Genomic DNA, 27,566 nt, shown 5'->3' with positions numbered 1-27,566 from the left:
TGAAAATATAATCAATTTATTGTTAAAGAAAATGTCGATTTAAATGTTCAGTATTACAAAAAAGTTTGCAGAGTACTTGTACTTGAAACACAAATGTGTGTTGAGTTTGTTCTCCCTTTCGTGAAGTGAACGTGATCTGTGCATGGTTTGAAGTAAAATCTATCTCTGGTACACTTCTTGGCAAGTCGTTAAAATCCACTAGGAACTATATTAATAAAAATTGTACAGTCAAATGGGGAAAATGGAAATATTATAAACTACTGAGATATCTTGATGTGGACATTCACAACTAGCTTGATGAGCTCTAGTGATTGTCCTGGATGGCCATTTAGGGAAAGCGAAAGCGAAATTTGTAATAAGAAGCCTTTAGGTTATGTCCAGTAATTGTGTTTAACATAAAATCTATAACTCAAATTACCAAACATACCCAAATATAAGGCAACTTGAGCCACTCGTGAAAATGGCATGCTTTTCTTGGGACTATTTCAACGTCTCTGTTAAAAAAATATTTAAAGTCAGCAATAAACTGAGCATCCATGAATCCAAATAAAACCCAACCATTGAAATCTGTATCACTATCAGGATACCAAAACCTGTTTTGGTCCAACAGCTTCTGCTTGTATTTATTCAAGTTATAACATACGGAACCAATGTCAAATGGCTCTGAGGAAATTTGAACTCCTCAACTTCTGTTCGGGCAAATTGCTCATTGATTGGATCCATCAGTGCATATCTGCTGTTCATCTCTTCAAAATATATTCCAGTCTTTACATCATCTCATCAACTGTATAAATCTGACCAACTCTATTTTCAAGGGTCTCTAGAAGATCATTGGTGCTCTCCACTTTGTATAATTGCGGGCGGAGGGCGATGGGTGTTCTGGAACAGCCAGTTATATTTAATGGATTTATTTTTACCTAAAAAAAAACAAATTAGGATAATTGAAAGCAAAGAGTATTAAGAATGTGTAAAATCACATGAAACATTCAAAACCTTAAGATTGAGGAGTATAATTCTACTCAAACGACTTATTAAATCAAAAAATTGAAAGTTGAGGTAGTCAGCATTAGGATGGCGAAATAATTAAAAAAATATATCCTACAAAAGAATTTTTTCAAAGAAAGTTAAAAAGCTAAATTCAACAAAAGATAAATAGAAATAAAGTAAAACATTGTTTCAAGCGTAAGATAACCATGAATTATTATCAAATAATCTATAAAAACCAAAACGAACAGAAAATACTCCGTGTATGAAAGGGGCTGTTGTCCTCCAATTTTTCGGTTACTTAAAAAGACAACTAGAACTTTTATTTTTTAACTAACATTTTTATTAATAAGAAATATAAGATGCTTACGAATTAACTTACGTAACGAACTTCTATATTCGTATATTTTTATTATGTATATGAGGGGGTCTGCCCCCTCGTTAATGCCTCGTTCTTTACACTAAAGATTTAATTTTGTCCCAATTCTTTAAGAATGACCCCTGAATCACAAAGGCCGCAGAATAAACAGTTGAAACCACTAAAAATACTTTAGCGTAAAGAGCGAAGTATTTAGGAGATGTACCCCTCCTATGCGTAACAATCTCTGTTCGTTTTAAGTTTTAATGCTGCTCCTTACTTTAAGTAAAAAAAAACTTTTTCATATTTATTTTTTCAATGTTTTCTAAGCAATGCTAGAAAATTCGGCATTCCCTTCTTGGAATTTCTCTCCCCCATGACAAATTCCTCCAAGGGAAGATCCTCCCACGTAGCCCTTTCCCACCGACCAATCCCACCCCAACCATAAAATCCCCTGAAAACGTCTGTACACTTTCCAATAACCATTACTGTATGTAAACACTGGTCAAAGTTTGGAACTTGTAGCCCTTCCCCCGGGGACTGTGGGGGAGTAAGTCAGCCCCAAAGACATAGTTATTATGTTTTTAAACTATGCTGAGCAAAACAGATATCTAAAAATTTTGAATTGTTGACTTTGAAAAAATGAGGGTGAGAGGGGCCTTGGTGCTCTCCAATTTTTTGGTCACTTAAACAGGACACTAAAACTTTTAATTTCCGTTATAATGAGCCCTCTCGCGATAATGTAGGACCATTTGGTCGATACGATCATCCCTGGGGGGAGAATGCAAACAAATAAACACGCATACGTGATCAGTCTTCGGGCAAAAAATACGAAGTTCCACATTTTTGTACATAGGAGCTTGAAACTTCTGCAGTGGAGTTCTTTCGTTAAGATTTTATGACTTTTAGGGGATCTTTCCTTCTATTTTCCAAAATTATGCAAATGTTCTCAGGCTTGTAACTTTTGATGAGTAAGACTAAATTTGATGAAACTTATATATTTAAAATCAGCATAAGCATCCAATTCTTTTTATGCATATATTAGCATCAAAATTCCATTTTTTAAAGTTTCGTTTACTATTTAGATGGGTCGTTCTTTGCTACAGTTCGTGAACTGTTTGACCACGCCATCAGATTCAGCGTATCAGGGAACCCTATTGTAAAAGTTACAAACTCGTATCTGTGAAAATGTGGAATTTAGTATATTTTGCCAAAGAAAGATCACGGATTTTTTTTTCTCCCAGGGGTGATCTTATCGACCCAGTGGTCATAGAATATTGCGAGAGGACTCATTCGAGTGGAAATGAAAAGTTCTAGTGCAAAAAAAGACGGCAATTAGGCCATCAAAAGAATTGGATTTTTACTCTGACATTAATAATAAATGACGTTAAGGCAGGACACACTCTCAAGGAATCTTTCTATACCTCCCATGTTAAACATTTGGAGTTTGCCTGACGTTCCTGAATTAGTGATTTCAGCAGTTTTTATGTCAATAGAAATAAAGAGTCTGGTGAATATTTTGATCTAATCAAATCTTAAAGCCGACAATTTTTATTTTATAATTCCAAAATAATTATAAAACATGTTTCGGGTTTGGATTCTAGATTCCTATATTTTACACTGTTGTTTTGGGTATCAAAAAATAGAGCAAAAAATTTTCTATTCAACAATCAGAAACTTATTTCTGCAATATATACTTCCTAGCTGTAATCCCTTCAAATTCTTTACATATTTGCGTTCCGAAGTCAAAAATTCCCCTCAAAAGACCAAATCCAGCTGTAATCGGAGCGTGTGAGAATGCATAAATTACACCAAGGGACTAACCACTCGGATTGTTCAGGAGCGATTCAGTCAAGTATTAGTTAGTTGTAACCTGTTTAAACAGAGTCTAGAGAATAAGTGGCGTGCAGACATCAAACTACCGGTTAATAAATACATATAAAAAATTATATTCTATGAATAATTACAAGAAGAATTGCTAAGGATAACCTGCACTTAATCATAATTTTGAGTGATGAACCCTTAAGTTCAATTTTCTTATGTTTGTTTAGTTGAAGCGACGAAGAAAACTGATATCTTTGTGTTTGACCGATTTGCCGCTTAAGAAAAAGAATTAACTAGGTAGTTAAACTTTTGCACTTTGGCTAGGCCTTAATAAGTTTCATCAAGCTTAATCTTACCCATCAAAAGTTACGAGCATGAGAAAATCTTATGAACTTTGACCATTTTTTTACGTATAGCATTGGTTATTGGGAAGTATACAGATATTTGCAGGGGGAATTTTTCTGGGGGGGGGGGGGTTCAGGGGAGCAGATTACCTGGGTGGATCTTTCCGTTAAGTAATTTTTTATGGGGGAAGGGAATTTTTTCATAAAGGGAGCGCCAGATTTCCCAACATTATTTAAAAACGATAAGAAATTCAATTAAAAAGTAGTTTTTTTCAACGGAAATTAAGGAGCAAAATCAAAACTTAAAATGAACAGAAACTATTACGTATATGAGAGGTTCGTCCCCTTGTCGATACCTTGCTATCTACGCTAATTTTTTTTAGTACTTCCAAAAGAGCTATTTATTCTAATTAAACTGCTTTTGTGATTCAGGGGTCATTCTTAAGAAATTGGAGCGAAATCTGAATCTTAGCCTAAAGAGTAAAGCATTGACGAGGGGACGAGCCCCCTCATACACATAATAATTTCAGTACGTTTTAAGTTTTACTATTGTTCCTTACTTTCAGTTGAAAAGCTTGTTTATGTATATAATACAGACCAAACATAACTTGCACTTTACTAAAAAATCTTTTTTTTTTGTAACATTAACGAAAAAAAAAAAAAAAATACCAAACAACCAAGCTCACTGAAAAGAAAATATGCAATAATTACTGAAAGTCTCAACCAGTTTGGATTTATCAAAGTTATAAAAGAGATAACATTTCAAATTTAATTTGTTTTAGTAAAGTGTAAATTGCATTAGTCAGTAATTTTAGCTTGTTTTAAATTTGAATCGGGTGTTAATAGTAATTTATCTTTGTTTTGGGTTTCCTTTATTTATTAATCGTGATTAATACCGTTCTACATTTGAATTATTATTTCACTTTATTTCTGTTTTTCTTTGCCTTAATACAGTTCTTGATCTTTCGTGGAAAAGTTTCTTTTGTTACAAAAGACATCTTCATATACATATATATAAAGGTTATATGTACATACTTTAATATATATATATATATATATATATATATATATATATATATATATATATATATATATATATATATATATATATATATATATATATATATATATATAGCAAACTGTAGTAAGGAGCGACCCGGCTCAATAGTAAACGAAACTCGTAAAAATGCAATTTTGACACTAAAAGATACATCAAAAGAATCGAATTTTCATACTGACTTGAAATATAAAAGTTTCAATAAATTTAGTCTTTGTCATCAAAAGTTACGAGCCTTAGAAAATTTGCCCTATTTTGGAAGATAGAGGGAAACGAAAATCCCTCTAAAATGAAAGTCACACCATCGCATTCAGCTTATCAGAGAACCCTGTAGCGGAAATTTCAAGCTCCTATCTACAAAAATGTGGAATTCCACATTTTTTGCCAGAAGACAGATCACGTGCGTGTTTCTTTGTTTTTTTTTCCCAGGGGTCATCGTATCGACCAAGTGGTCCTAGAATGTCGAAAGATGGCTCATTTTAACAGAAATGAAAAGTTCTAGTGCCCTTTTGAAGTAACCGAAAATATTGGTGGGCACCTATGCCCCCTCCCACGCTCATTTTTTTCCCAATGTCAACGGATGAAAATTCTAGCCATTTTGTTCAGCCTAGCCGAAAAACATAATACCTATTGTCTTTGGGGATGACTTATTCCCCCACAGTCCCCGGGGGAGGGGCGGCAAGTTACGAACTTTGACCTGTGTTTACATACAGCAATGGTTATTAGGAAGTGTATAGATGTTTTCAGGTGGATTTGTTTGGTTTGATGAGGGGGGGGGGGTTAAGGGGAGATACGTGGAAGGAACTTTCCTTGGAGGGATATGTCATGGGGGAAGAGAAATTCAATGAAAGGGCGCAAGATTTTCTAGCATTACTATAAAAAAATGAAAAAATAAACAAGAAAAGTTTTTTTCAGTTGAATATAAGGAGTAACATTATTTCAACTATTTATTCTATGGCCTTTCTGATTCAGGGGTCATTATTAAAGAATTGGGACAAAACTTAAGCTTTAGAGTAAAGAGAGAGGTATTAACGAGGGAACAATACATAATAAAAATATTAGAATATAGAAGTTTGTTACGTAAGTTAATTCTTAAGTTACACATATTTTTTACTAATAAAAACGTTCAATAAAAATTAAAAGTTTTAGTTGCCATTTTAAGTAACTGAAAAATTGGAGGGCAACAAGGCCTCGTTCCTCAAGCTTATTTCTCAAAATCATCTGATCAAAACTAAGAGAAAGCCATTTAGCCAAAAATAGAATTAATATGCAAATTTCAATTTAATAATTTATGTGTGGATTGTCAAAATCAAACATGCATTAATTCAAAAACGTTCAGAAAATTAAATAAAAAAATAGTGTTTTTTAACTGAAATTAAGGAGCGACATTAAAACTTAATACAAACAGAAATTACTCTAAGTATGAAAGGGGTTTTTCCCTTCTCTACATCCCGCTCTTTACGCTAAAGTTTTTTACTGTAAAAAAAAAACTATATATATATATATATATATATATATATATATATATATATATATCGCATGGCATTCGATAGTGTCAATCACATGCAAGCAATGAATGGTTTACTGGACAATGGAGTAAGTTCGAGCATAGTGATTACTCCGAAATTTGGTAAAAAAAATTTGATTGTGCTGGCCAAATGGAAAGGTACAATTTTCAGATCCTGTAAAAATCAGAAGAGGTGTAAGGCAAGGCAGCGTTCTTAGTCTTCTTATTTTCTAACATGTAATCTCCAAGGTTCTGGACCGTATCTTGCCCTCTCTCCTATTGCATGGTACTGACCTGTCTTACTTTGCATACGCTGATGAAGTTCTTCTGCTCAATAGATTCAAATCAGACCTACCAGACAACCTAAATCAACTCTTAACTGACTTTCAATCTATCAGGTTTTCTATCAACATTGATAAGTGTGAATTTTTGTCCTTTAATGCACCGCAAACTGATTCTGTCACTCTCGGAAATCATGTTGTCCCTACAGTATCGAAGTTGAGATATCTGGGTATTATGATGGCAAAAAGGATCATTAAAACAGCAATTGTTAAGCAAACAAATACCACCATTAAATGTGCTTATGCGTCTGTAGTGCGAAATCATGGACGCTACTCCAAGAAATTTTTTACGTCGATTTAGTTTCCAGTATGCTTTTACCACACATAGCCTACCTTGCCAGTGCATCCCACATGCTGTCATTGAGAGACATTGAAAACGTCAGTTAGTACTACTATAAATATGCAAAATATTTACCGTAAATACCCAAACGTTATAAGAATTCCTGCCTTGAAAAATATGATATTAAAGAACCATCTAAACAATGGATTAGCATTCGAAATAATTTAGTGCTAAAGGTATATTAGATAGACGATGTATCTCACCTGCATTTATTTGCGTGTCGTGATTTACAATGAGTGTAGTATCTTCGTCATTTGGAAGCTGGTTATCTCTTTATTTTATTTTCCTTTTTGTAGTGCTCCACTATGATCTTTTTATTCTTCACTATAATCTATTTTTTTTGTGGATGGTTGGTGACTAATTGTTATTATTATTATTATTAATTATTATTTTATATATATATATATATATATATATATATATATATATATATATATATATATATATATATATATATATATATATACACGTTAAGATTTGTTGTTTATTTATACATTATGTGTTATCAATACGCTAAAGGGTATATTTGGCTTTAAGTAATAAGGGTTCAATAGAAAAAACTAGTTTTTTAAACTGAAAGTAAGGAGCGATATTAAAACTTAAAACGAACAGAAATTACTCCGTATATGAAATGGTTTATCCCCTCTGCAATCCCTCGCTCTTTATGCTAAACTTTTTAATTGTTTTAAAAAGTAGAATTGTGGCAAAAAGTAAAACTTTAGCGTAAAGAGCGCGGGATTGCGGAGGGGACAACCCATTTCATATACGGAGTAATTTCTGTTCGTATTAAATTTTAATATCGCTCCTTACTTTCAGTTAAAAAAACTAGTTTTTTTATATTTAGTTTCTGAACGTTTTTGAATTAATGCATTTTTGATTTTGGCTAAATCTTAAGTTTTGTCCCAATTCTTTAAGAATGACCCTTGAATCAGAGAGGCAATAGAATAAATAGTTGAAATTGCTAAAAATACTTTAGCATAAAGAACAAGGTATTTATCCCCTCCTAAATATCCCGCTCTTTATGCTAAAGTATTTTTAGAACCCCTCATATGCGTAATAATCTCTGTTCGTTTTACGTTTTAATGCTACTCCTTAGGCTACTTTCAGTTGAAAAAACTTTTTCGTGTTTATTTTTTCATTGTTTTTTTTTTATAGTAATAACAGAAAATCCCACGCCCTTTTCATTGAATTTTTCTTCCCCCATGACATATTCATCCGAGAGAAGATACTCCCACATAGCCCCCTCCCCTCAGCCCCAACCCAAAACAAAAACAAATCCCCCTGAAAACGTCTGTACACTTCCCAAAAACCATTACTATGTATAAACACTGGTCAAAGTTTGTAACTTCCAGCCCCTCCCCCAGGGACTGTGGGGGAGTGAGTCATTTCAAAGACATAGTTAATATGGTTTTCGACTATGCGGAACAAAATGGCTATATATAAAATTTGGATTTGATGACTTTGGGAAAAAATGAGCGTGGGAGGGGGCCTAGGTGCCCTGCAATTTTTTGGTCACTTGAAAAGGGCACTAGAACTTTTCGTTTCCATTAGAATGAGCCCTAATGCGAGATTATAGGACCACTTGGTCGATACAATGACACCTGGAAAAAAAACAAAAACAAATCAACACGCACCCGTGATCTGTCTTCTGGCAAAAAATACGAAATTCCTCATTTTTCTAGATAGGATCTTGAAATTTTTGCTATAGGGTTCTCTGATACGTTGAATGCGATGGTGTGATTTTCGTTAAGATTCTTTGACTTTTAGGGGGTGTTACCCCCTATTTTCCAAAATAAGGCAAATTTTCTCAGGCTCGTAACTTTTGATAACAAAGACTAAATTTGATGAAACTTATATATTTAGAATCAGTTTGAAAATCCAATTCTTCTGATGTATATTTTAGCATCAAAATTCCGTTGTTTAGAGTTTCGTTTACTATTGAGCCGGGTCGCTCCTTACTACAGTTCGTTACCACGAACTGTATGATAGGTAGCGCAGATCAAGTCAAGTAAAACTAGTGGATCAAACAGTTTTTGGTAGCGAATTATAAGTAAGGAGCGATTCGGCTCAATAGTAACCATAACTCTATAAGAATAGAGTCTTCATAAGGAAGGACAATTCAAAATAAACAAATTATGCTTATTTAAATTGTATAAAATTAATCAAGTTTAATGTTACCCATCAACAGCTACGAGCCTGAGAAAATTTATTCAATTTCTGAAGAGGGGAGAAATGAAAAGCACCCTCCTAAAGTCAGTGATCAAATTAAACCATCAGATTCAGTGTATCAGATACCCCTGCTGCAGAAGTTTCAAGCTCTTGTATACAAAACTGTTTAATTCTGCATTTCTTTTACCAGAAGTAAGACCACCGATGCGTATTTATTTGTTTTTCTCAGGGCGATTGTATCTAACTAGTAATCCTGGAAGATTGAGAGAGGATTCATTTGATCTGAAATCGAAGCTCTGGTGCCCTTTTTAAGTAACCAAGGATACGCCTGGTGCCCTCTCACGCCCCTTTTTTTCCAAAGGGGTGAAATAAAAATTTCAGGACAGTAAATTTGTACAATATAGTCAAAAATTTAATGATTCAATTTTCATTTTTAGGATTAATTTCAAATTTTGTTTTTAAATTTAAATTTTAAAGTATAATTTTGTGTCTTTGAGGACGACTTCACCTTCCAGAGACTTCCAGGGAAGGGCTCCAAGATGTGAACTTCTGCCCATTGTTTACACATAGTATTGGTTACTGGGCGGTACACAGATATTTTCTTTTGGGAGGCGGCATACATGGGAGAATTTTCATGGAGAGGGTGCTGGATTTCCCTGCATTATTTAAAAATGATCCGAAATTAATTAAAAATAACAATTTTTTTCAACTGAAAGTAAAGAGCAACGTTAAATCTTAAAACGAACACAAATTGTATATTAGCACCTCCTACCTATCTTGCTCTCTGCATTAAAGTTTTTCATAACTTAAAAAATCTTGTCATTCTAATTAAACGGCCACTGTGTTTCAGGAATTCGTTTTAAATTATGGAAACAAAATTGATACCGTAGCAGTCCCCCTTGTAATCGTCATCATTTCTGCTGTTTTAAGTTTTAATATTGGTAGTTACTTTCAGTTGAAACAGCCTGTCTTTACAACCTCTCTGATTTTAGGTACGTTCCCTGGATTTCCTTTCCCCTTACACGAATGACTGTAAAATATTGCAACGGAAAACCTCACTAAAATTCAGAGCTATTGAATCCCATATCTTAACTCAAATACACTTTTCTTTCCTATATTGTACATATGCTCAGTTTGAGATTTCGAAAATGCACAACATACAAATTAAAAGATACTGATCAAATCCATCGCACCACCGACAAAAACATGACTACATGAGATTAAGTGAACTTCCCAGCATCGTAAACTACATGAGACGCCGTAGTTTACGAAGAAAGATCCATTGTCGGATAAGAAGACAATCACATCGGTTTTTTTTATTGACGCTGAACCTCCATTGAAGAAAAGCATCAATGCTCAATAACCTAAGAGAGGGGGACCAGGAACACCATAAAAAGCAGGAAATAGAACGTTTTCACCATTACTGACATGGTAGAATCAGAAAGAGTTCAGTGCAACTGAAATTTGCCGATAGCCGAAAAATGAAGCCACAGGTCTTGTTTAAACTTTATTTTTGTGCATCATTACCTCAGCCATTTTTCCATACCTTATGCTTTAACTGCTTTAAAATTCGCTATTTCACATTTCGTCATAGATGCCAAAAACCTATTTCGAAGCCTTTCCTCAGTTGTTATATTTTTGTTTTAATTATGTGGAAATTCAGTAACAACAAAGAATGTTCGAGTGGCTATATCATTTGAAATAAATTACGCATTTGCATAATCATTTTATTCTTTTATTAAAAGTCACTGAGTGGCTAATCAGCTATTTCAGTTGAATTAAGACATAGATTCAAATCCTCCTTCCTGTTTATTCTTGAAAGTTCCTAAAATTGCACTTCTTTATTCCACATAAAAGAAAAATTCTAAAATTATATCCTTGGATATAACGCTTCCAACTATATTAATCAAGTTTTCTAATTATTAGTAAAAGGAGCAAAAGGAGATGGATTACTGTCAGTGAGGCTGAAAACGTTCTGTTTCCTGTCTTTTACGGTGTTACTGCTCCCCTCTCTCGGGTAGTGAGTATTGATACTGACACTACAGATTGACTTGAACTTCAATCCTCCTTCTCCAGAGGAAAGTCCCATAGCCAACGTGAAGCAGTAACGGTTAATTTTAGATGTCCCATAACCAACGTGCTGCAGCAACGGTTAATTTTAGATGTCCCATAGCCAACATGCTGCAGTAACAGTTAATTTTCGACCTATTATCGTGTTTAGCGTTATATTGTGTTTGGATATGACCCACGTAGATTATTGTATCTTAAAGTAAAAATATTTAATCTTCAATTGTATTTAACGTTTTGGGATCTATGTGCCTGAGTTCGTTCTTTACTGTAACAATAAGATCACTTAGTATCCTCTTGATTATGTTCAATACCCCTCCAACATTCCTTGAAAGTTTCAATTTGATCGTTTAAGTTGTTCCTGAGACATTACTGACAAAATCGAAACATCGAATAAAGACTTTGGAACATGAAAAATCTTTTTTTTTTCTCAAATTGGCCACTTGGTTTCAGGTATTATTAAGCAATTTTTAAATTATCTTGGCATGATAAATAATGTAATACTACTTAAGTTGCTTGTTCACTATAAACGATGACAAACAAAATCAGGTAACTTCGTATTTTTATAATTTTTTTTTTCGTTTTAAGTTTCACGAATTGATAATCTGTGTTTGTTCTTGGTAAGTCATAGGCTAAATCTCTTGAGTGTTTATTAATTTTAATGTATTGGGGGTATGAACATGGGTAAATATAAAAAAAGATACCAGAGGATTTTTGGGAATCTTTCAATTTTTGTTGAGCCTATGAAACTTTTTTAACGTAGTTTTCCCTGGAAAATAATTCAAGAAAATGGCTTGGCATATTTCCTGGAAACCAACTTGCGAGAGTATTCTAGTTAAGTTGCATTTATATTCTGTATTCAAGTTTTTGTGTTGAAGTTTCAAGTATTTTATATTGAAATATACCTTTTTAGCTCTCATCCCCCCCCCCTAAAAAAAAACAAGCAAAAAAAACGACGCAACAAAATAGGGTTAGGAACAAAAGGATTCTGACCCGAGATGCTTCAATAAAAAAAACAACCAATTTTAGTATACAACTTTAGTTTTCGTAAGAACTCGAGCAGGCTCAGCTTTTAGTAGGCGATACATTTTCATGATTCTATAATTATATAATTATTAATTTTTCTATAATTATATAATTATATTAATTATATTCTATATATATATAATTATTCTATAATTGATTCTATAATTATAATTATATAATTATAATTATTGATTCTATAATTGATTCTATAATTATATAATTATATGATTCTATAATTATGGGAAAATATATCTGATTGGCTTATCGAAACCAGTTTTGCAGAGATTCGTTGTATAAACTGCAGAGCAATAATTTTTTTTTCTTTTTATATTTCAACTTATATCTTTGCTTCCATCAGAATAACTTTTATGTTTCAAAATTAACTGTAGTTTGTTTTTAGCTTTAAAACATACACAACAAACTTACAAAAGAATTTTTGTCCAACATAAGTGAAGAAATTAAACAATAGAAATCAAAAATAAATTAAGAACTTAATTGAAGAAATTAATTTAAACCAAACAAATTAAGTGAAGTAGTTAATTAAGTCTACTGGAGCTTTTGTTAAAATAGGGCATTCATTATAGGTTTTATTTCTAACTAATCTTAAAATTTCTTCTTCTTTTTTTAAAAATCAGCTGTTTGGTCACATAGTGAATATAAGGGGTATATTGTTCTTATTATATTTGAGGGGTTGTAAATAAAAAAAATTGAATTTCTTACAAACTAATGTCAAACAGTTCGTGGTAGCGAATTGTAGTAAGGAGCGACCTGGCTCAATAGTAACTGAAACTCTAAAAATCGGAATTTTAATACCAATAGTTACATCAAAAGAGTCGCATATTAATGTTGATTTTAAATGTATAAGTTTTACCAAGTTTATTCTTACACATCAAAAGTTGCGAGCCTGAGAAAATTCGCCTTATTTTGAAAATTAAGAGGAGCACTCCCTAAAAGTCATGGAATCTTAACGAACAGCGTGTGAGAGAATCCTATTATTGAAGTTTCAAGCTCCTAACTGCAAAAATCTGGAATTTTGTATTTATGCAAGAAGACAGATCACGGATGTGTTTTTTTTCTTCTTTTTTTTTCAGGGCTAATCGTATTGTCCCAATGATCCTAGAATTTCGTGACAGGGCTCATTTTAACAGAAATTGAAAGCTCTAGTGCCCTTGTTAAGTGACCAAAAAAATTGGAAGGCACCTAGGCCCCCTCCCGCACATTTTCCCCCAAAGTAACCGGATCAAAATTATGAAACAGCCATTTTATTCAGCATAGCCGAAGAGCTTAATAACTGTATTTTTGGGGACGACTTACTCCCCCACAGTATCCGTGGGAGGGGCTGCAAGTTACAAACTTTGACCAGTGTTTACATATAGTAATGGTTATTGGAAAGTGTACAGACGTTTTCAGGTGGATTTTTTGGTTGGAGTAGGAGGGGTTGATGGGATGGAGTTACGTGGGAGGATCTTTATATGGATGAATTTGTCATGGAGGAAGAAAATTTCCATGAAGGGGGACGCAGGATTCTCTAGCATTATTTAAAAAAACAATGAAAAACTAAATATAAAAAAGTTTTTTCAATTGAAAATAAGGAGCAGCATTAAAACTTAGAACAAACAGAAATTATTAAGCGTCGGATAGGGTTCACCTCCTCCTAATACCTCACTCCTTACGCTAATGTGTTTTTAGTAATTTCAATTATTTGTTCCACTATTTCTTAAGGAATTGGGACAAAATTCAAGCTTTTTGTAAAGAGCGAGGTAATGACAAGGGGGTGAACCCCCTCATATACGTAATAAAAACATGCAAATATAGAAGTTAGTTACGTAAGTTGATTCGTAAATAATGCATATTTTTTCACGAATAAAACGTTCCTAAAAAATTTAAAGTTCTAGTTGCCTTTTCAAGTAATCAAAAAATTGGAGGGCAACTAGGCCTCCTCCCCACTTCTGTTTCCTCAAAATCGTCCAATCAAAACTATGAGAAATCCATTTAGCCAAAAAAAAAAAATATATGCAAATTTCATTTTAATTATTCATGGGCGGAGAGCCAAAATCAAAACATGCATTCATTCAAAACGTTCAGAAATTGAATGAAAAAACAAGTTTTTTAACTGAAAGTAAGGAGCGACATTAAAACTTAAAACGAACAGAAATTACTCCGTATGTGAAAGGGGCTGTTCCTTCCTCACCACCCTGCTCTTTACACTCATTTTTTTTTACTGTTTTAAAAAGTATAGTTGAGAGAAAGAGTCAAACTTTAGCGTAAAGAGTGAGGCGTTAAGGAGGGAACAACCCCTTTCAAAAACCAATAGGCAAGTTAGGAATTTATTTCTTTTTAATGTATTTTATTCATTTACATTTACTATTAGGATAGACCAAAAAAATTATTTTCAAACCAGAACAAGTGATAAATTTGAGTGTAAAATTTTTCATTAGATTCCTTTTTTCAACACTTATATTTTCATTTTCACATACAGAACAAATTGGGAAGGGGCAGAATTGCAAAGGGAGATTTTAAGCATACGTTTTAGCATTTTAGGCAATTGTAAAACGCAATAGTATACGATAAAAAAAAATATATATATTTGCCTTCAAGGAAAATTTATAATAAGCACATAAATGTAAGTATTTTACGATTTTTCCGTGCGCCGTAAGTGCTGGAATAATTTTAAAAATACTAAAAGGAACATCAGCGTCTATCATCTTTTACAAACAACTTTTACAATAAAAATTGACAGCGGTTGCTATTCCAAACCAATTTTTGTATTTTCTATTTAGGATTTTTTTAGAACGTATTTTTAGATTTTTCTCTTATTAAAGGGGCTAAGTGTTGCCACAGTAGAGCGGGAGGGGGGCAATAGACCTCCAGTTAAAGATTTTCAATAGTACCTTTCTTATGCTTACTGGACTTTTAGCTTCGGAAATTGCACAAAAACGTGCAATTTGCCATCTGATGGCGGCGCACTAAAACCAATTTTTACAGAATGCACGTTGAAATGATTAAAGAGATGTTGTGAGAGGTTGGGGTTTGGATTATGCAGCGAGCTGATTCCAAAACACGAAGCCCAGAGTTATTATACCCTCCCAAGAACACCCAACAAAAGGGTCCATTTCCAGCTTAACACAGCACTTGATTATGGTGGTATCAATTCGAGTTTATAGTAAGTATGTAGACATAAAAATTGGCTTTTGAGGTCACTATAAAAGGTCACTATAAAATTTCAATTACTCACTAGCCACAAAGAAAAAAAAGATGGTATCATTCTCGCTCAAAAAAATAATCTTCATTGTCCCCAATAAATTTTGACTATTAAAATTGACTGAAATGATAATAACTATTCCTATATCAGCTTTAAATGGTATAAAGGAGTAGGTTTCCCCTTCCTAAACGTTTTCTTTTTACACTAAGTCTTGAAAGATATTGTTTTTGAGGAATTGGGACATAAAGTGAAACTTTAGCGTAGGGAGCGAGGGATAAGGGAGGGGCAGTCCCATTCTATGTAGAGTAACTTATGTGCACTTGGAGTTTTAGTGTTACGCCTTAATATCAATTGGGGAATTTGTTTTTTTATTTATATCTGACAATTTTCATAATATTACCAGGGAATTTATCCCCCTAATATGTAAGATTTTCCTGAAAAAATTCCCCAAGAACCTTTCCTCACGACGTAGAAGTTTCCGCTTCAAAAATCTCCTCCTCCCACAGAAAACTCCTCCCTAAGAAATGACTGCCAATTTCTGAATAGTAAATCACAAGTGAACAATGGGAAAAATTAGGTTGATTCCCCATCCTTTCTCCAGGGACTAAGGAGGAGGCCACGTGTCAACCCCAAAAGCATATTTCCTCGTGGAGTCCATCAAAAAAGCATTCCTTTTGGACCCCCTCCCCACATAAAAAAGAAGCTCCATTTATTTCCTGGGAGCTTGCTTATTCCCCCTGGATGTCTCCTCTGTGGAATTTTCCAACTATCCATTAATGTAAAATTGCGCTGCCAAAAGGAAATTAATACAAAGAAAAAGAACGAAGGAAACTGTATATTTATACTTCAGCTAGTATAGGGGGGGACGATGAGTCATTGTGTAGACATGGGGAGAGAAGGTAGAAGATGCCTCAAAGATCACATTTTAATGCCTAAATTGTCCAAATTTCCATAATCCTTTAGCTAATTGTAGGGAAGGGCCGGGGAGGGGATAGCTAGGTATTAATCTCTCACCTCACTTCATTTGGACTATGCAAGAATAAAGATGCTGCAATCTGATGGCTCCCTTTTTATTACAAAAAAAAACTTTTCTTACATCAATTTTGAAACTTCATTTAAATAATTCAAATTGGTTCATATATCATAAGATTATGTTCAATAATATGTAAATGTGCATAAGCTATTATGACGGAGGGGTGGTTGATCCTTTCGTTGGGGGGGGGATCAGATGTCTGAAATAGAGCATATTGATGCCAAAACCTCTGAACTCCAGCTTGGCCTTCCGAAAAATTTAAAAATGTTCTAGAGGGGGTAGAATTGATACCTAATTACTTTTCTAATTACTCTAAGAAATATTTTTGGTCAATATCTTTATCGTTAAAGTAGAGATAAGCATTAAACTGAGAGTAACTACTAATTACTCTCAGAAATATTTCTGGTCAATATCTTTATTATTAAAGTAGAGAAAACTCTAAAAAAAAAAAAAATCTATTTCGTATTAGAGGCTGCCCATCCTCAGCACTCCCTCCCAGAGTCATAGAAACTTTCATATAAAACCCTTTCCTAGAACTTCCATTTGATACCTGGTCCTATTGTAACTCGTTGAGACATCCAATAATCATTTTATGGTTCTCATTTTGTTCAAATAGTTGAAAATATTAATAAATTTATATTCAAAGCTTATATAATCCCCAGATACCCTGGAATAAAGGTCATAAAATATGTGAACTGTCAATTCTGTATAGATGTATTTTTCCTTGGATAAAGGGGGGGGTATTTTTAGTGTTTTGAGTTCAGTGGCATCAAACTTTCAGTGATTATTCTTGGATTATAAAGATCATCAATATTTTGATGTGGACCCCCCAAGGCAGGGAGGGGAGTACGACATCATCTTTGAGGGCATAGATATGGGATATTTCAAAATACGCTGAATCTAATTGTTATCTCAAAAATTTTGTTACCAACTTGCGTGGGACCTTGAAAGTGTGAAATTGATATCTACTCCTTTACGATTTCTGAGAATATATCTGGTCTCCATTGTTGTTATGAAAGTTAAGAAAAACAATAAACCCAAAAATGAGCAGGATTTATTCCATGTAGGAAAAGTCTGCCCCTTTCTCATCCACACCTCCACCTCAAGGATGCAAAAACTTGGGAGGGCGCTTACTAGATAAGAAATTGATAGTTCCAGTCCTTCGAATCAAACTGGATCAGAAAATAGTCCTGGCAAAAAAATAGATTTTTTCATTCAAACATATCTCTGAATTTAGTTGAGTTTACTTCTGTTGCGAAATCAAAGCTCACCTTGAACTGTAATCTCCTATGTTTGTCAGTCAATTTTTCATAATAAATTCAAAGGCTTTGATTTTCAATAAGATGAGGATTTTCAATAAAATGATTTTCAATTTCAATAAAAATTTTCAATTTTTGATTTTCAATAAAAAAAAACCAACAGAAAGCTACCATTGGAACAACAGAACAACCATTGACAACGAGGAGCTACTATTGTAGCTCCTCGTAACTCAAGTCCAATCTTTGGGTGCATATTAAGGTTCATGTTGAACTAACCAAGAGACACTATGCATAAACTATTACTGCTACAACTACTATTAATACTGAGGCTATAGAGAATGATTATGGGATTAGAGAATTATGATTATGAATGAATTATGGATTATGAATGGATCATGGGATTAGAGAATTAGAGATTATGGGATTAGAGAATGATAATAAATTGACAAATACTATGCAGCTGAGCCAATCTAACCTCTACTAACTTTCCAATTATTGCTAACTTCTATTGCGACAATAACTACAACTGCGGCTATAGAGAATGATTATGGGCATGCTGAACTAAATCAAAACACACTATATGCATGTAGGTTGTCAAAAGAGCGTTTCACTGATTTCTCAGAAGTGGCTTAGATTATTAAGTTAAAACTTCTAGATCATTTTGAGGGGGCTATTGAATTAATCAAAAGCAAATGTATGCCTATTACTACAACTGATACAACTACTACTACGGAAACCACTGCTAATACTACTACTACTGCTGGAGCTAGTCGTACTAAGGTGAAACTTTCAGGAAATGGTGAACTAAATTGACAAATATTGTGCGGCAGAACCAATCTAACTTCTACTAGCTTCCCAATTATTGCCAACTTCTACTGCTACGACAACTACCACCGAGGCTATAGGGAATGATTTTGTGCATGCTGAACTAAATCACAAAAAAACTATATGTATGTAGATTGTCAAAAGAGCGTATCAGTAATTTTTTTAGGAGTAGATTTTGAGGGGGATGTTGAATTAGCCAAAAGAAACTATATGCCTACTACATCTATTGATACTATTACTACTACTACTCTAGCAACTCCGACTACTACTACTGCTGAAGCTAGTTGTATTAAGGTGAAACTTTCAGGAAACGCTGAACTAAATTGACAAATATTATGCGGCAGAGCCATTCTAACTTCGACTAATTTCCAAATTATTGCTATCCGCTACTGCTACGACAACTACTACTGAGGCTATAGCGAATGATCATGGACATATTGAAATAAATAAAACCATTACCAACTTGACTAGAACAACCGCCATTGTAAAATAATTCACAATTCGTTGAATTGAAGGGGGGGGGGGATTAAGCCTACACATATTTCCAAGACTGAAAAAAAGTTTGAAAAAAGGTATTTTATTTTAGTCGTAATCTTTTCGAATAAATAAGAAAGTTTTCAGTACTTTTTATGCAGGGAGATTTTCACATTGGGAAGGTGATTTCTGGAGGCGAACTTCCCAAGAGAAATTTTACTCAGGAGAAAATTCACCAAAATTAACATGCAAATTCCATTTTAATTTTTATGTGCGGTGAACCAAATTTGAACCTGCAATAGTTAAAAAAATCCAGAAATAAAATTAAAAAACATAAGTTTTTACCTGAAAGTAAGGAGCGACATTTAGACTTAAAACGAACAGAAAATATATCGTGTAAGGGGATGTCCCCTAGCCAGCCCCTCGCTCTTTATGCAAAGTTTGAGTCTCTATCAGAACTCTACTTTTTGAATTGATAAAAACAACTTTAGTGTAAAGAGTGGGGCGTTGAGGAGGGGGAAACCCCTTTCATACATTGAATAATTTCTTTTCGTTTTAAGCTTCAATATTGCTCCTTACTTTTAGTTAAATAAAAATTAGTTTTCTTATCCTTAATACAGCATATAAATGTTCAAGAAAAAGAAATTATATCATATTGAAACCATAAAAAAAATAAAAGTACTAATTGAGAGCCCAATTTGAGATCCAGAAACAATAGTTATTTGAATTAGAAATCTGCTTTAACCCCCATCGCTAATGGTGAAACATTTTGCCTTAATTGTATATACCACGCTGAATTTGCAACTGTTGATAAATATTTAAATCAATTCGAAGAAAAAATTGACGAATGGAAAAATCTGTGCATGTTTAGCCTAAAATTCAGGCGACATATCTGATCATAAGGGAGGGATGGGTAAAACTAATTTGCGATGCATATGTTATTTTTGGATTCATGAAGAAATTTATGCTATAAATATTCTCTCTCATTTCATTTAAATGTTAAGACTATACAAATACCCTTTTCTTAAATATTAGTCAATACCTTAAAAAGGCACGTAAGGAATAACTGATTTCAAGTGAGGCAATATTTCAGGGAAGATAGAAAAAAGTAAAAAAAAAAATAAGAGCAGATAAATATAATAACATGTAACCTTGGCACAAGACTTTATTAAATTCTCCTTGGTATAGTTCCATTTGAAAAAAAATTAAAATTTCTGATCATTTTTAAATTTTGTCGGATATCCCCTCTATGAAAATTTTATACTACAATCTCCATTGTTGATAGTTGAGATTACCTGATAATCATGATTAAAGGAGTTTCTGAGAATCCTTTTAAATGAGCCCCATAAAATGCCCTTTTATTGCCGTCAAAAATTTGTTTCTGTCCTTTTAAGTTTTAGAATTTTTCCCAAGAGCTTATTTGTTTTTTGTATGGACCCGTCAGTACATACCTATTACCCATTTCTTCAACAGAAATCCCAGTCTTCGACCGAATAATTGTATAAATACCACCAACTTTGTTAGCTACCTCCCATGCGCATTCAAATGTTCTCAGCTTCTGCACTGTCACCACTATCAAGGACCCCCATGAGATCATTGGTGCTGTAGATTCATCGACTGATAGGGCGTTGTAGATTTGCCAGACATATTGAAATTATTTGTTAGAATCTAGAAAGAAAAGAAAGAAATTTGGAATAATCAAAGCAGAGGGTATTAAAGTATAAGGTTTTATATATCAGACAAAGCCATAAAATTTGGTTGTATTATGCCATGCAATTATCCCATTTTATCAGATATGGTATGGGGTGTTGTGCAGCACAGTAACTGCACATAGTTAGATTTATATTTTCAGACTTTAGAGCAGCAAAGCATTTTAATACATATTTTAACGGCACTTTTAATATATCAATAGACTTTAAAGGCCAAGACTATCAAACACAAAGAATTCAGATATTACCAGCCCAACATACTACTTCTACCTTTCATTCCATCTTTTTTCAATTTATCTCTCAAAGCATTTAATTGCCTCGTATTTCAAAAGAATAAACAAGATTCCCACGCCACAGAGATTTATATAGGGAGAGAGCCCAGGGCCCAGGTTTCTGCCCGAAATCCTGAATTTCTCAAACCCTTCTTATTCAAATATAATGAGTTTTTGATCATTCCACTATTTTGTTTGATATGCCCCTACCAAAAAAATATTTTGTACATGTTTGGACTGAGCCTACAACCACTACTTGATACAATAGATGCAGATCCATCCCGATTAATTTAACAAATTTAAAATGAATTTCTTAGGATACAAATACATATATATATATATATATATATATATATATATATATATATATATACCCTAATATATAAATATATACCCTAATATATATATATATATATAATATATAATATATATATATATATATATATATATATATATATATATATATATATATATATATATACATTATAGTAATAAACACATTAATAAATCTCATCCGGTAATACAAACATAACACAAATATATTTTAAATTATTTGAATAGTTCCGAACTTATACCTCAAAATTATTAACAGTTTATTGTAAAATTTAAAATCTTTTAAGTCCATTTCATGGTAACGCGGGGCCGTTTCAAATGCTGGGCCTCGATTAGACCCGGTTATCTTTATCCAGCCTATCTATGACCATTGACGGCTAAGATATCGGTAATTGTATCATCGGTAACACTACACTGAATCGAGTTTGGCAACACTGCTGACCCAAAGCGGATAGTTCGCCAATACAAATTGTCAACATATTCAAATGTATGTTGTTGGTCTCGGATTATTTGAGCTGGGAAGTAGTATATGGCGATTATATGGCACTATGGTACGTGGCGAGGAACAGGGACAAGGTTTCTTAATCCCTCGCCCATCCAGGAGAGAGGAACAAAGCGCCTTTTCCTTATTCTTGATATGAAAATATGAAAGGAACGGTATTTTCAAACATGTTTCAAGCACTTATCTCCCCCTTCCTGATTAACACATTATCAATCAGGATTGGCTGAGTGTATTTTTGAGCGTTAGGTTTTTACCTAGTTGAGAAAGGTCTGAGCCAAGAAAGATACATATTCAAGCAACCCACAATATTAACTTCTAACAGCTCAAATAATTCAATGAAATAATGTATTTGGAAATATTAACACAAAACGTACTTATTTGCTAATTTCGCTAAGATAGTAGTGCGCTTCAGTTATCAATTACATTAAAAAAAAAAAAAACATATTTAATTTCCATGTTTTTTTACTGATTTCGTAAACAAGGAAAATCTAAATCAAATTAATGCTCGTAAAGTATGAATAACAATTTACCAATTGAAAATATGGTATGAGGTCCCAATCAATTGGGTTGGATTTTGATTTTTTAGTCACTTGAAATAACAATTAAACCCCCGTGTATTAACAAAATAGTTAGATATTAGCTCAAATCAATTGAGTTTTGCAAAATCTTCTACCCTAGAAAAGCTGGAACGAAGACATTTTTCCCAAAACCTCAGATACATCAAACAGTTCGTGGAAACGAACTATAGTAAGGAGCGACCCGGCTCAATAGTAACCAAAACTCTATAAAACGGAATTCTTATACCAATAATTACATGAAAAGAATCACATTTTATGCTGATTTTAAATAAATAAGTTAAAAGTTCTAGTCGCTTTTTTAAGTAACCAAAAATCGGAGGGCAACTAGACCTCCTCCCCCGCTACTTTTTTCTTAAAATCATTCGATCAAAACTATGAAAAAGCCATTTAGCAAAAAAAAAAAAATATGCAAATTTCGTTTTAATTATTCATCTGCGGAGAGCCAAAATCAAAACAATTTACCAAGTCTAGTCTTGCCAATTAAAAGTTATGAGCATGAGAAAATTTGCGTCATTTTAGAGAAAAAAAAGGGGAAACACCCCCTAAAAGTCATAGAGTCATATAGGGTCGCTTTCAGGGGCCAGGGTTCTACAAGAGTCTGCTATCATCTGTTTTCAGCCTACGTGTTTTTTTATCGTGTTCAAGTTCAGGTAAATGTCTCTTTTCGTCTAAAGCTGTTTAAAATGCGTATTACTGCATATAGCAAGATTCTGATGATCAGAAAAATGTTTCTTTGTTATTGTTAGAGAAGCGCATCCATTTTATTAAGCTTTCTAAAATTCCCCTCCAACGAGACTAACAATGCGTAAAGTGGGCTTGCTTACAGGTAACGTTACTTATAGAGCAAAGCGTATTAGTCCATGAACATCGCGGGCAGCGGGGCAAGATCTGTATTCTATATTTATCAAACAGTTCGTGGCAACGAACTGTAGTAAGTCACCCGGCTCAATAGTAACCAAAAATCTAAAAGACGGAATTTTTATACCAATAGAAACATCAAAAGAATTGTATTTTAATGCAAATTTCAAATATACAAGTTTCATCAAGTTTTGTCTTACCCATCAAAAGTTCTGAGAAAATATTTCTTATTTTAGATAATATGAGGAAACAGCCCCTAAAAGTCAAATTATCTTAACGAAAATCACACCATAAAATTTGGCACATCAGAGAACCCTACTGTAGAACTTTAAAGCTCCTATCTACAAAAATGCGGAATTTCGTATTTTTTTTTCCAAAAGACAGATCACGGATGCGTGTTTATTTTTTTTTTTTTCATTTTTTCCAGAGGTGATGGTATCGACCCAGATGTCCTAGAATGTTGCCAGAGGGCTTGTTCAAATAAAAATAAAAAGTTATAGTGCCCTTTTTAAGTGACCAAAAAACTGGAGGGCACCTAGGTCCCCTCCCACGCACATTTTTTCCCCAAAGTTGCCTGATCAAATTTTTGACTTAGCCATTCTGTTCAACTTAGTTGAAAACCTATTAATATGTCTTTGGGGACGACTTAATCACCCACAGTCCCCAGGAGAGGATGCAAGTTATACACTTTGACCAGTGTTTGCATATAGTAATGGTTATTATGAAGTGTACATACGTTTCCAGAGCGACTTTTTCTCGTTGTGGTGAAGGTGGGTAAAGATATCATGAGGGAAAAAAATTCCTATGAAGGAGGTGCAGGATCTTCTAGCATTATTTAAAAAAATAATGAGAAAATAAATACATTTTCAAACATTTCGTGGTGACGAGCTGTAGTAAGGAGCGACCCGGCTCAATAGTGAACGAAACTCTAAAAAACGGAATTTTGACACCAATAGATTCATAAAAAGAGTCAAATTTTATGCTGATTTTAAATACATAAGTTTCATTAAATTTAGTCTTACTCATTAAAAGTTACGAGTCTGAGAAAATTTGCTTCGTTTTGGAAAATAGGGGAAAACACCCCCTAAAAGCTATAGGATCTTAACAAAAACCACACCATTGCATTCAACGTATCAAAGAACCCTACTATGAAGTTGCAAGCTTCTATCTATAAAAATTTAAATATAATTTAAATATAAAAATTTAAAACATAGTACTTTTTGCCAGAAGACCGATCATGGGTGCGGTTTTATTTGTTTGTTTTTTTTCCCAGGGGTGATTGTATCGACCAAGTGGTCCTAAAATGTTGCGATAGGGCTCATTCTAACGGAAATTCAAGGTTCTAGTGCCCATTTTAAGTGACCAAAATATTGGAGGGCGCCTTGGCCCCCTCTTACGCTCATCTTTTTTTCACAAAGTCAACGGATCAAAATTTCCAGATAGCCTTTTTGTTCAACATAGTTGAAGAACATAATAACTATGTCTTGGGAGAAGAGAAATTCCATGAAGTGGACGCAGAATTTTCTAGCAATACAAAAAAAAAACAATGACAAAACGTAAGTTACGTAAGTTCGTTACGTAAGTTAATTTGTAAGTTACGTATATTTTTTACTAATAAAAATGTTCGTGAAAAATTAAACTTTCTAGTTGCCTTATCAAGTAACCAAAAAACTGGAGGACAACTAGGCCTCCTCCCCCTTCCCTTTTTATCAAAATTGTCTGATCAAAACTAAGCGAAATCCATTGATCCAAAACAAAAAAAAAACGCAAATTTCTTTCTAATTATTCATGTGCGGAGAGCCAAAATGAAAACATGCATTAATTCAAAAACATTCAGAAATTAAATAAAAAAACAAGTTTTTAACTGAAAGTAAGGAGTGACATTAAAACTTAAAACGAACAGAAATTATTCCGTGTATGAAAAGGGCTGTTCCCTCCTCAACATCCCGCTCTTTACGCTCACGGAGTAATTTCTGTTCGTTTTAAGTTTTGATGTTGCTCCTTACTTTCAGTTAAAAAGCCTGTTTTTTTATCGAATTTTTCAACTGGAGGTAATGAGCAGCATTAAAACTTAAAACGAACATAAATATTACGCATGTAAGGGGGTCCGTCTACTCCACAATACCTTACTCTTTACGCTAAAGTATTTTTAGTAATTTCAACTATTTATTTTATGGCCTTAGTGATTCGGGGGTCAATCTTAAAGATTTGAGACAAAATTCAAGTTTTAGTGTAAAGAGTGACGTATTGAGGAAATTTGAATTTCATTTTATTTATTCATGTTAAGCATCGGCACTGTTTCTGTTTTTGAGAAAAACAGAAACAGAAAAAAAACAGTTAGAAAAAAAACAGAACAGAAACAGAAACAGGTCAAACAAAAACAGGTGACCTGTTTCTGTAATCTATTCTGTTTTTCGAAAAAACAGAAAACAGCTGTTAAAAAAAACAGCTGTTTTAACAGCTGTTTTTCCTGTGTTTTCCTTACTTCTTCTATTTCTAATAGGAAAGAAAACATCTTCTTGTTAAATCCTTGTAGTCACATACAAAAGATGAGCAACTTCGTGTAATTCAACACACTAGCGTATTTTTAGGGGGGGGGGGGGGGGAAATTTGTCATAAAATGTGTCCAATCGGGTGATACCAACGCTATATTCCTTTCAAGCTTAAATGTCATTTATAATTGACAATTTACCCTAGTTGCTCTTAGACCGTTGCTTTAGCGGTAAACCATTGCTCAAAGCATATACCAACACTATATTCACCGCTTAAAGCACGGATGCTTTCAAGCCGAGGCTACTTAGACCGCTGCTTGCTAATATATACCAGACAGACACAGAGTCATCCCATCTAGCTTATGTCCACCGCTTAAGTTAGAGGCTATTTAAACCGTCGCTATAGCGGTAACCCATTGCTCTAAGCAAATACCAACGCTCTATAACGCTCTATGGTTAGACCATTGCTCAAGTGGTAATAACCCTCCGCTACACACATACCAAGGTGTCTAGGTTCACCGCTTAAAGTACGGATGCCTTCAAGCCGTGGCTTGTTGGACCGCTGTTCTAGCGGTAACCCATTGCTCTAAGTAAATACCAACGCTATATTCCTCTTTTATATGGGATTTCATTGAGCCCATGTTTGCCGCTTAAAGCACGAATCCTTAAAACCGTCAATGGTTAGACCGTTGCTCAAGCGGTAATAGCCATCCGCTACACATATACCAACAGTAGAGACATTGTCATATGGGGTTCCCATCTAGCCCATGTCCACTGTATAGCGTTCAAGCTTCTCTCTGTTTCTCTATCTCTCTCTTTCGCTCAGATTTACCCCGCCGTGAATTAGCATGAGAGGTTGACTCTAGTTGAGCATTGTGGAGTGACATGCATGAGAGGAAAATTTTCAAGTAGTCAACCCGTAGTCAACGGGTTGACTCTAATTCAGCATTGTCAAAGGACATGCATGCACGGAGAGGTGTAGCATAAATGGGAGACAGTCACAACGGCAATCAAAGGGGTAAAATTAACCTTGACTAGGTTGCCCACTTAATTGGACAATCTGTCTTAGCTTTTTTCTACAATTGGTCATGACTTTGACTTTTCCCACAACTATTCCCTTTTTGTTTAAATTCAAAAATCAACGGTATCATGGTATCATGCCCGCTAGATGTGCGTTTCGGTACGGTAGGTATCATGCGTTTCGGTATCATGCCCGCTAGATAGTGCGGCATTTGAAAAAAAAAAAAACAGAAAAAAAAAAACAGAAAACAGATAAAAAAAAACAGAAACGGAAAAAAACAGATGAAAAAAAAAACAGAACAGAAACAGAAACAGGTAAAACAAAAACAGGTAGCCTGTTTCTGTTTTCTGTTCTGTTTTTCGTAAAAACAGAAACAGAAACAGGCAAGAAAAAACAGAAACAGAAACAGAAAACAGAAACAGTGCCGATGCATAATTCATGTGCGGTGAGCCAAAATCAAAACATGCATTAATTCAAAAACATTCAGAAATTAAATTTTAAAAAAAGTTTTTTTTAACTGCAAATAAGCAACATTAAAACTTAAAACGAAAAGAAATTATTCTGTATATGAAAGGGGTTGTCCCCTCTTTAACGCTTCACTCTTTACGCTGAAGTTTTTTTATTGCTTTAAAAAGTAGAGTTTTGACAAAGAGTCAAAGCTACAATGCCAGTAGCGTATGTCTCCTTCTCAAAAACCCCAATGCTAGGCTTTTACCTAAGATTTAGTTGGTTTTAGTATTGGCATAATTGTGACTGGAATTATCTCAAAAAATATTTTCATAGGCAGAAGTAGCCTAGAAATACCTTATCATAAAGTAAGAGGAATAAAATAAACCAAGAACTAAAGTTTACCTGATCGGACGTTCACTTCACGAAGATTCGAATCAAACTGGATCAGAAAATAATAGTGGCCAAAAAATAGATTTTTCATTCAAACATATCTCTGAATTTAGTTGAGTTCACTTGTGTTGCGAAATCAAAGCTCACTTTG

General features: G+C 33.7%; 1 long non-coding RNA gene across 1 annotated transcript; it reads right to left on the bottom strand.

The window, feature by feature from the left end:
* LOC136036020 (uncharacterized) lies at positions 1–27,566 on the bottom strand. The gene is made up of 3 exons (XR_010619608.1): positions 27,428–27,566; positions 20,262–20,478; positions 1–917 (listed from the first exon to the last, which is right to left on the bottom strand). It is a non-coding gene; the product is annotated as an uncharacterized LOC136036020 (long non-coding RNA).

The sequence above is a fragment of the Artemia franciscana genome, chromosome 2 (genome assembly GCF_032884065.1).
Source record: "Artemia franciscana chromosome 2, ASM3288406v1, whole genome shotgun sequence".
NCBI classification, from domain to species: Eukaryota; Metazoa; Arthropoda; class Branchiopoda; order Anostraca; family Artemiidae; genus Artemia; species Artemia franciscana.
This window is presented reverse-complemented; position numbering and strand designations above follow the sequence as displayed.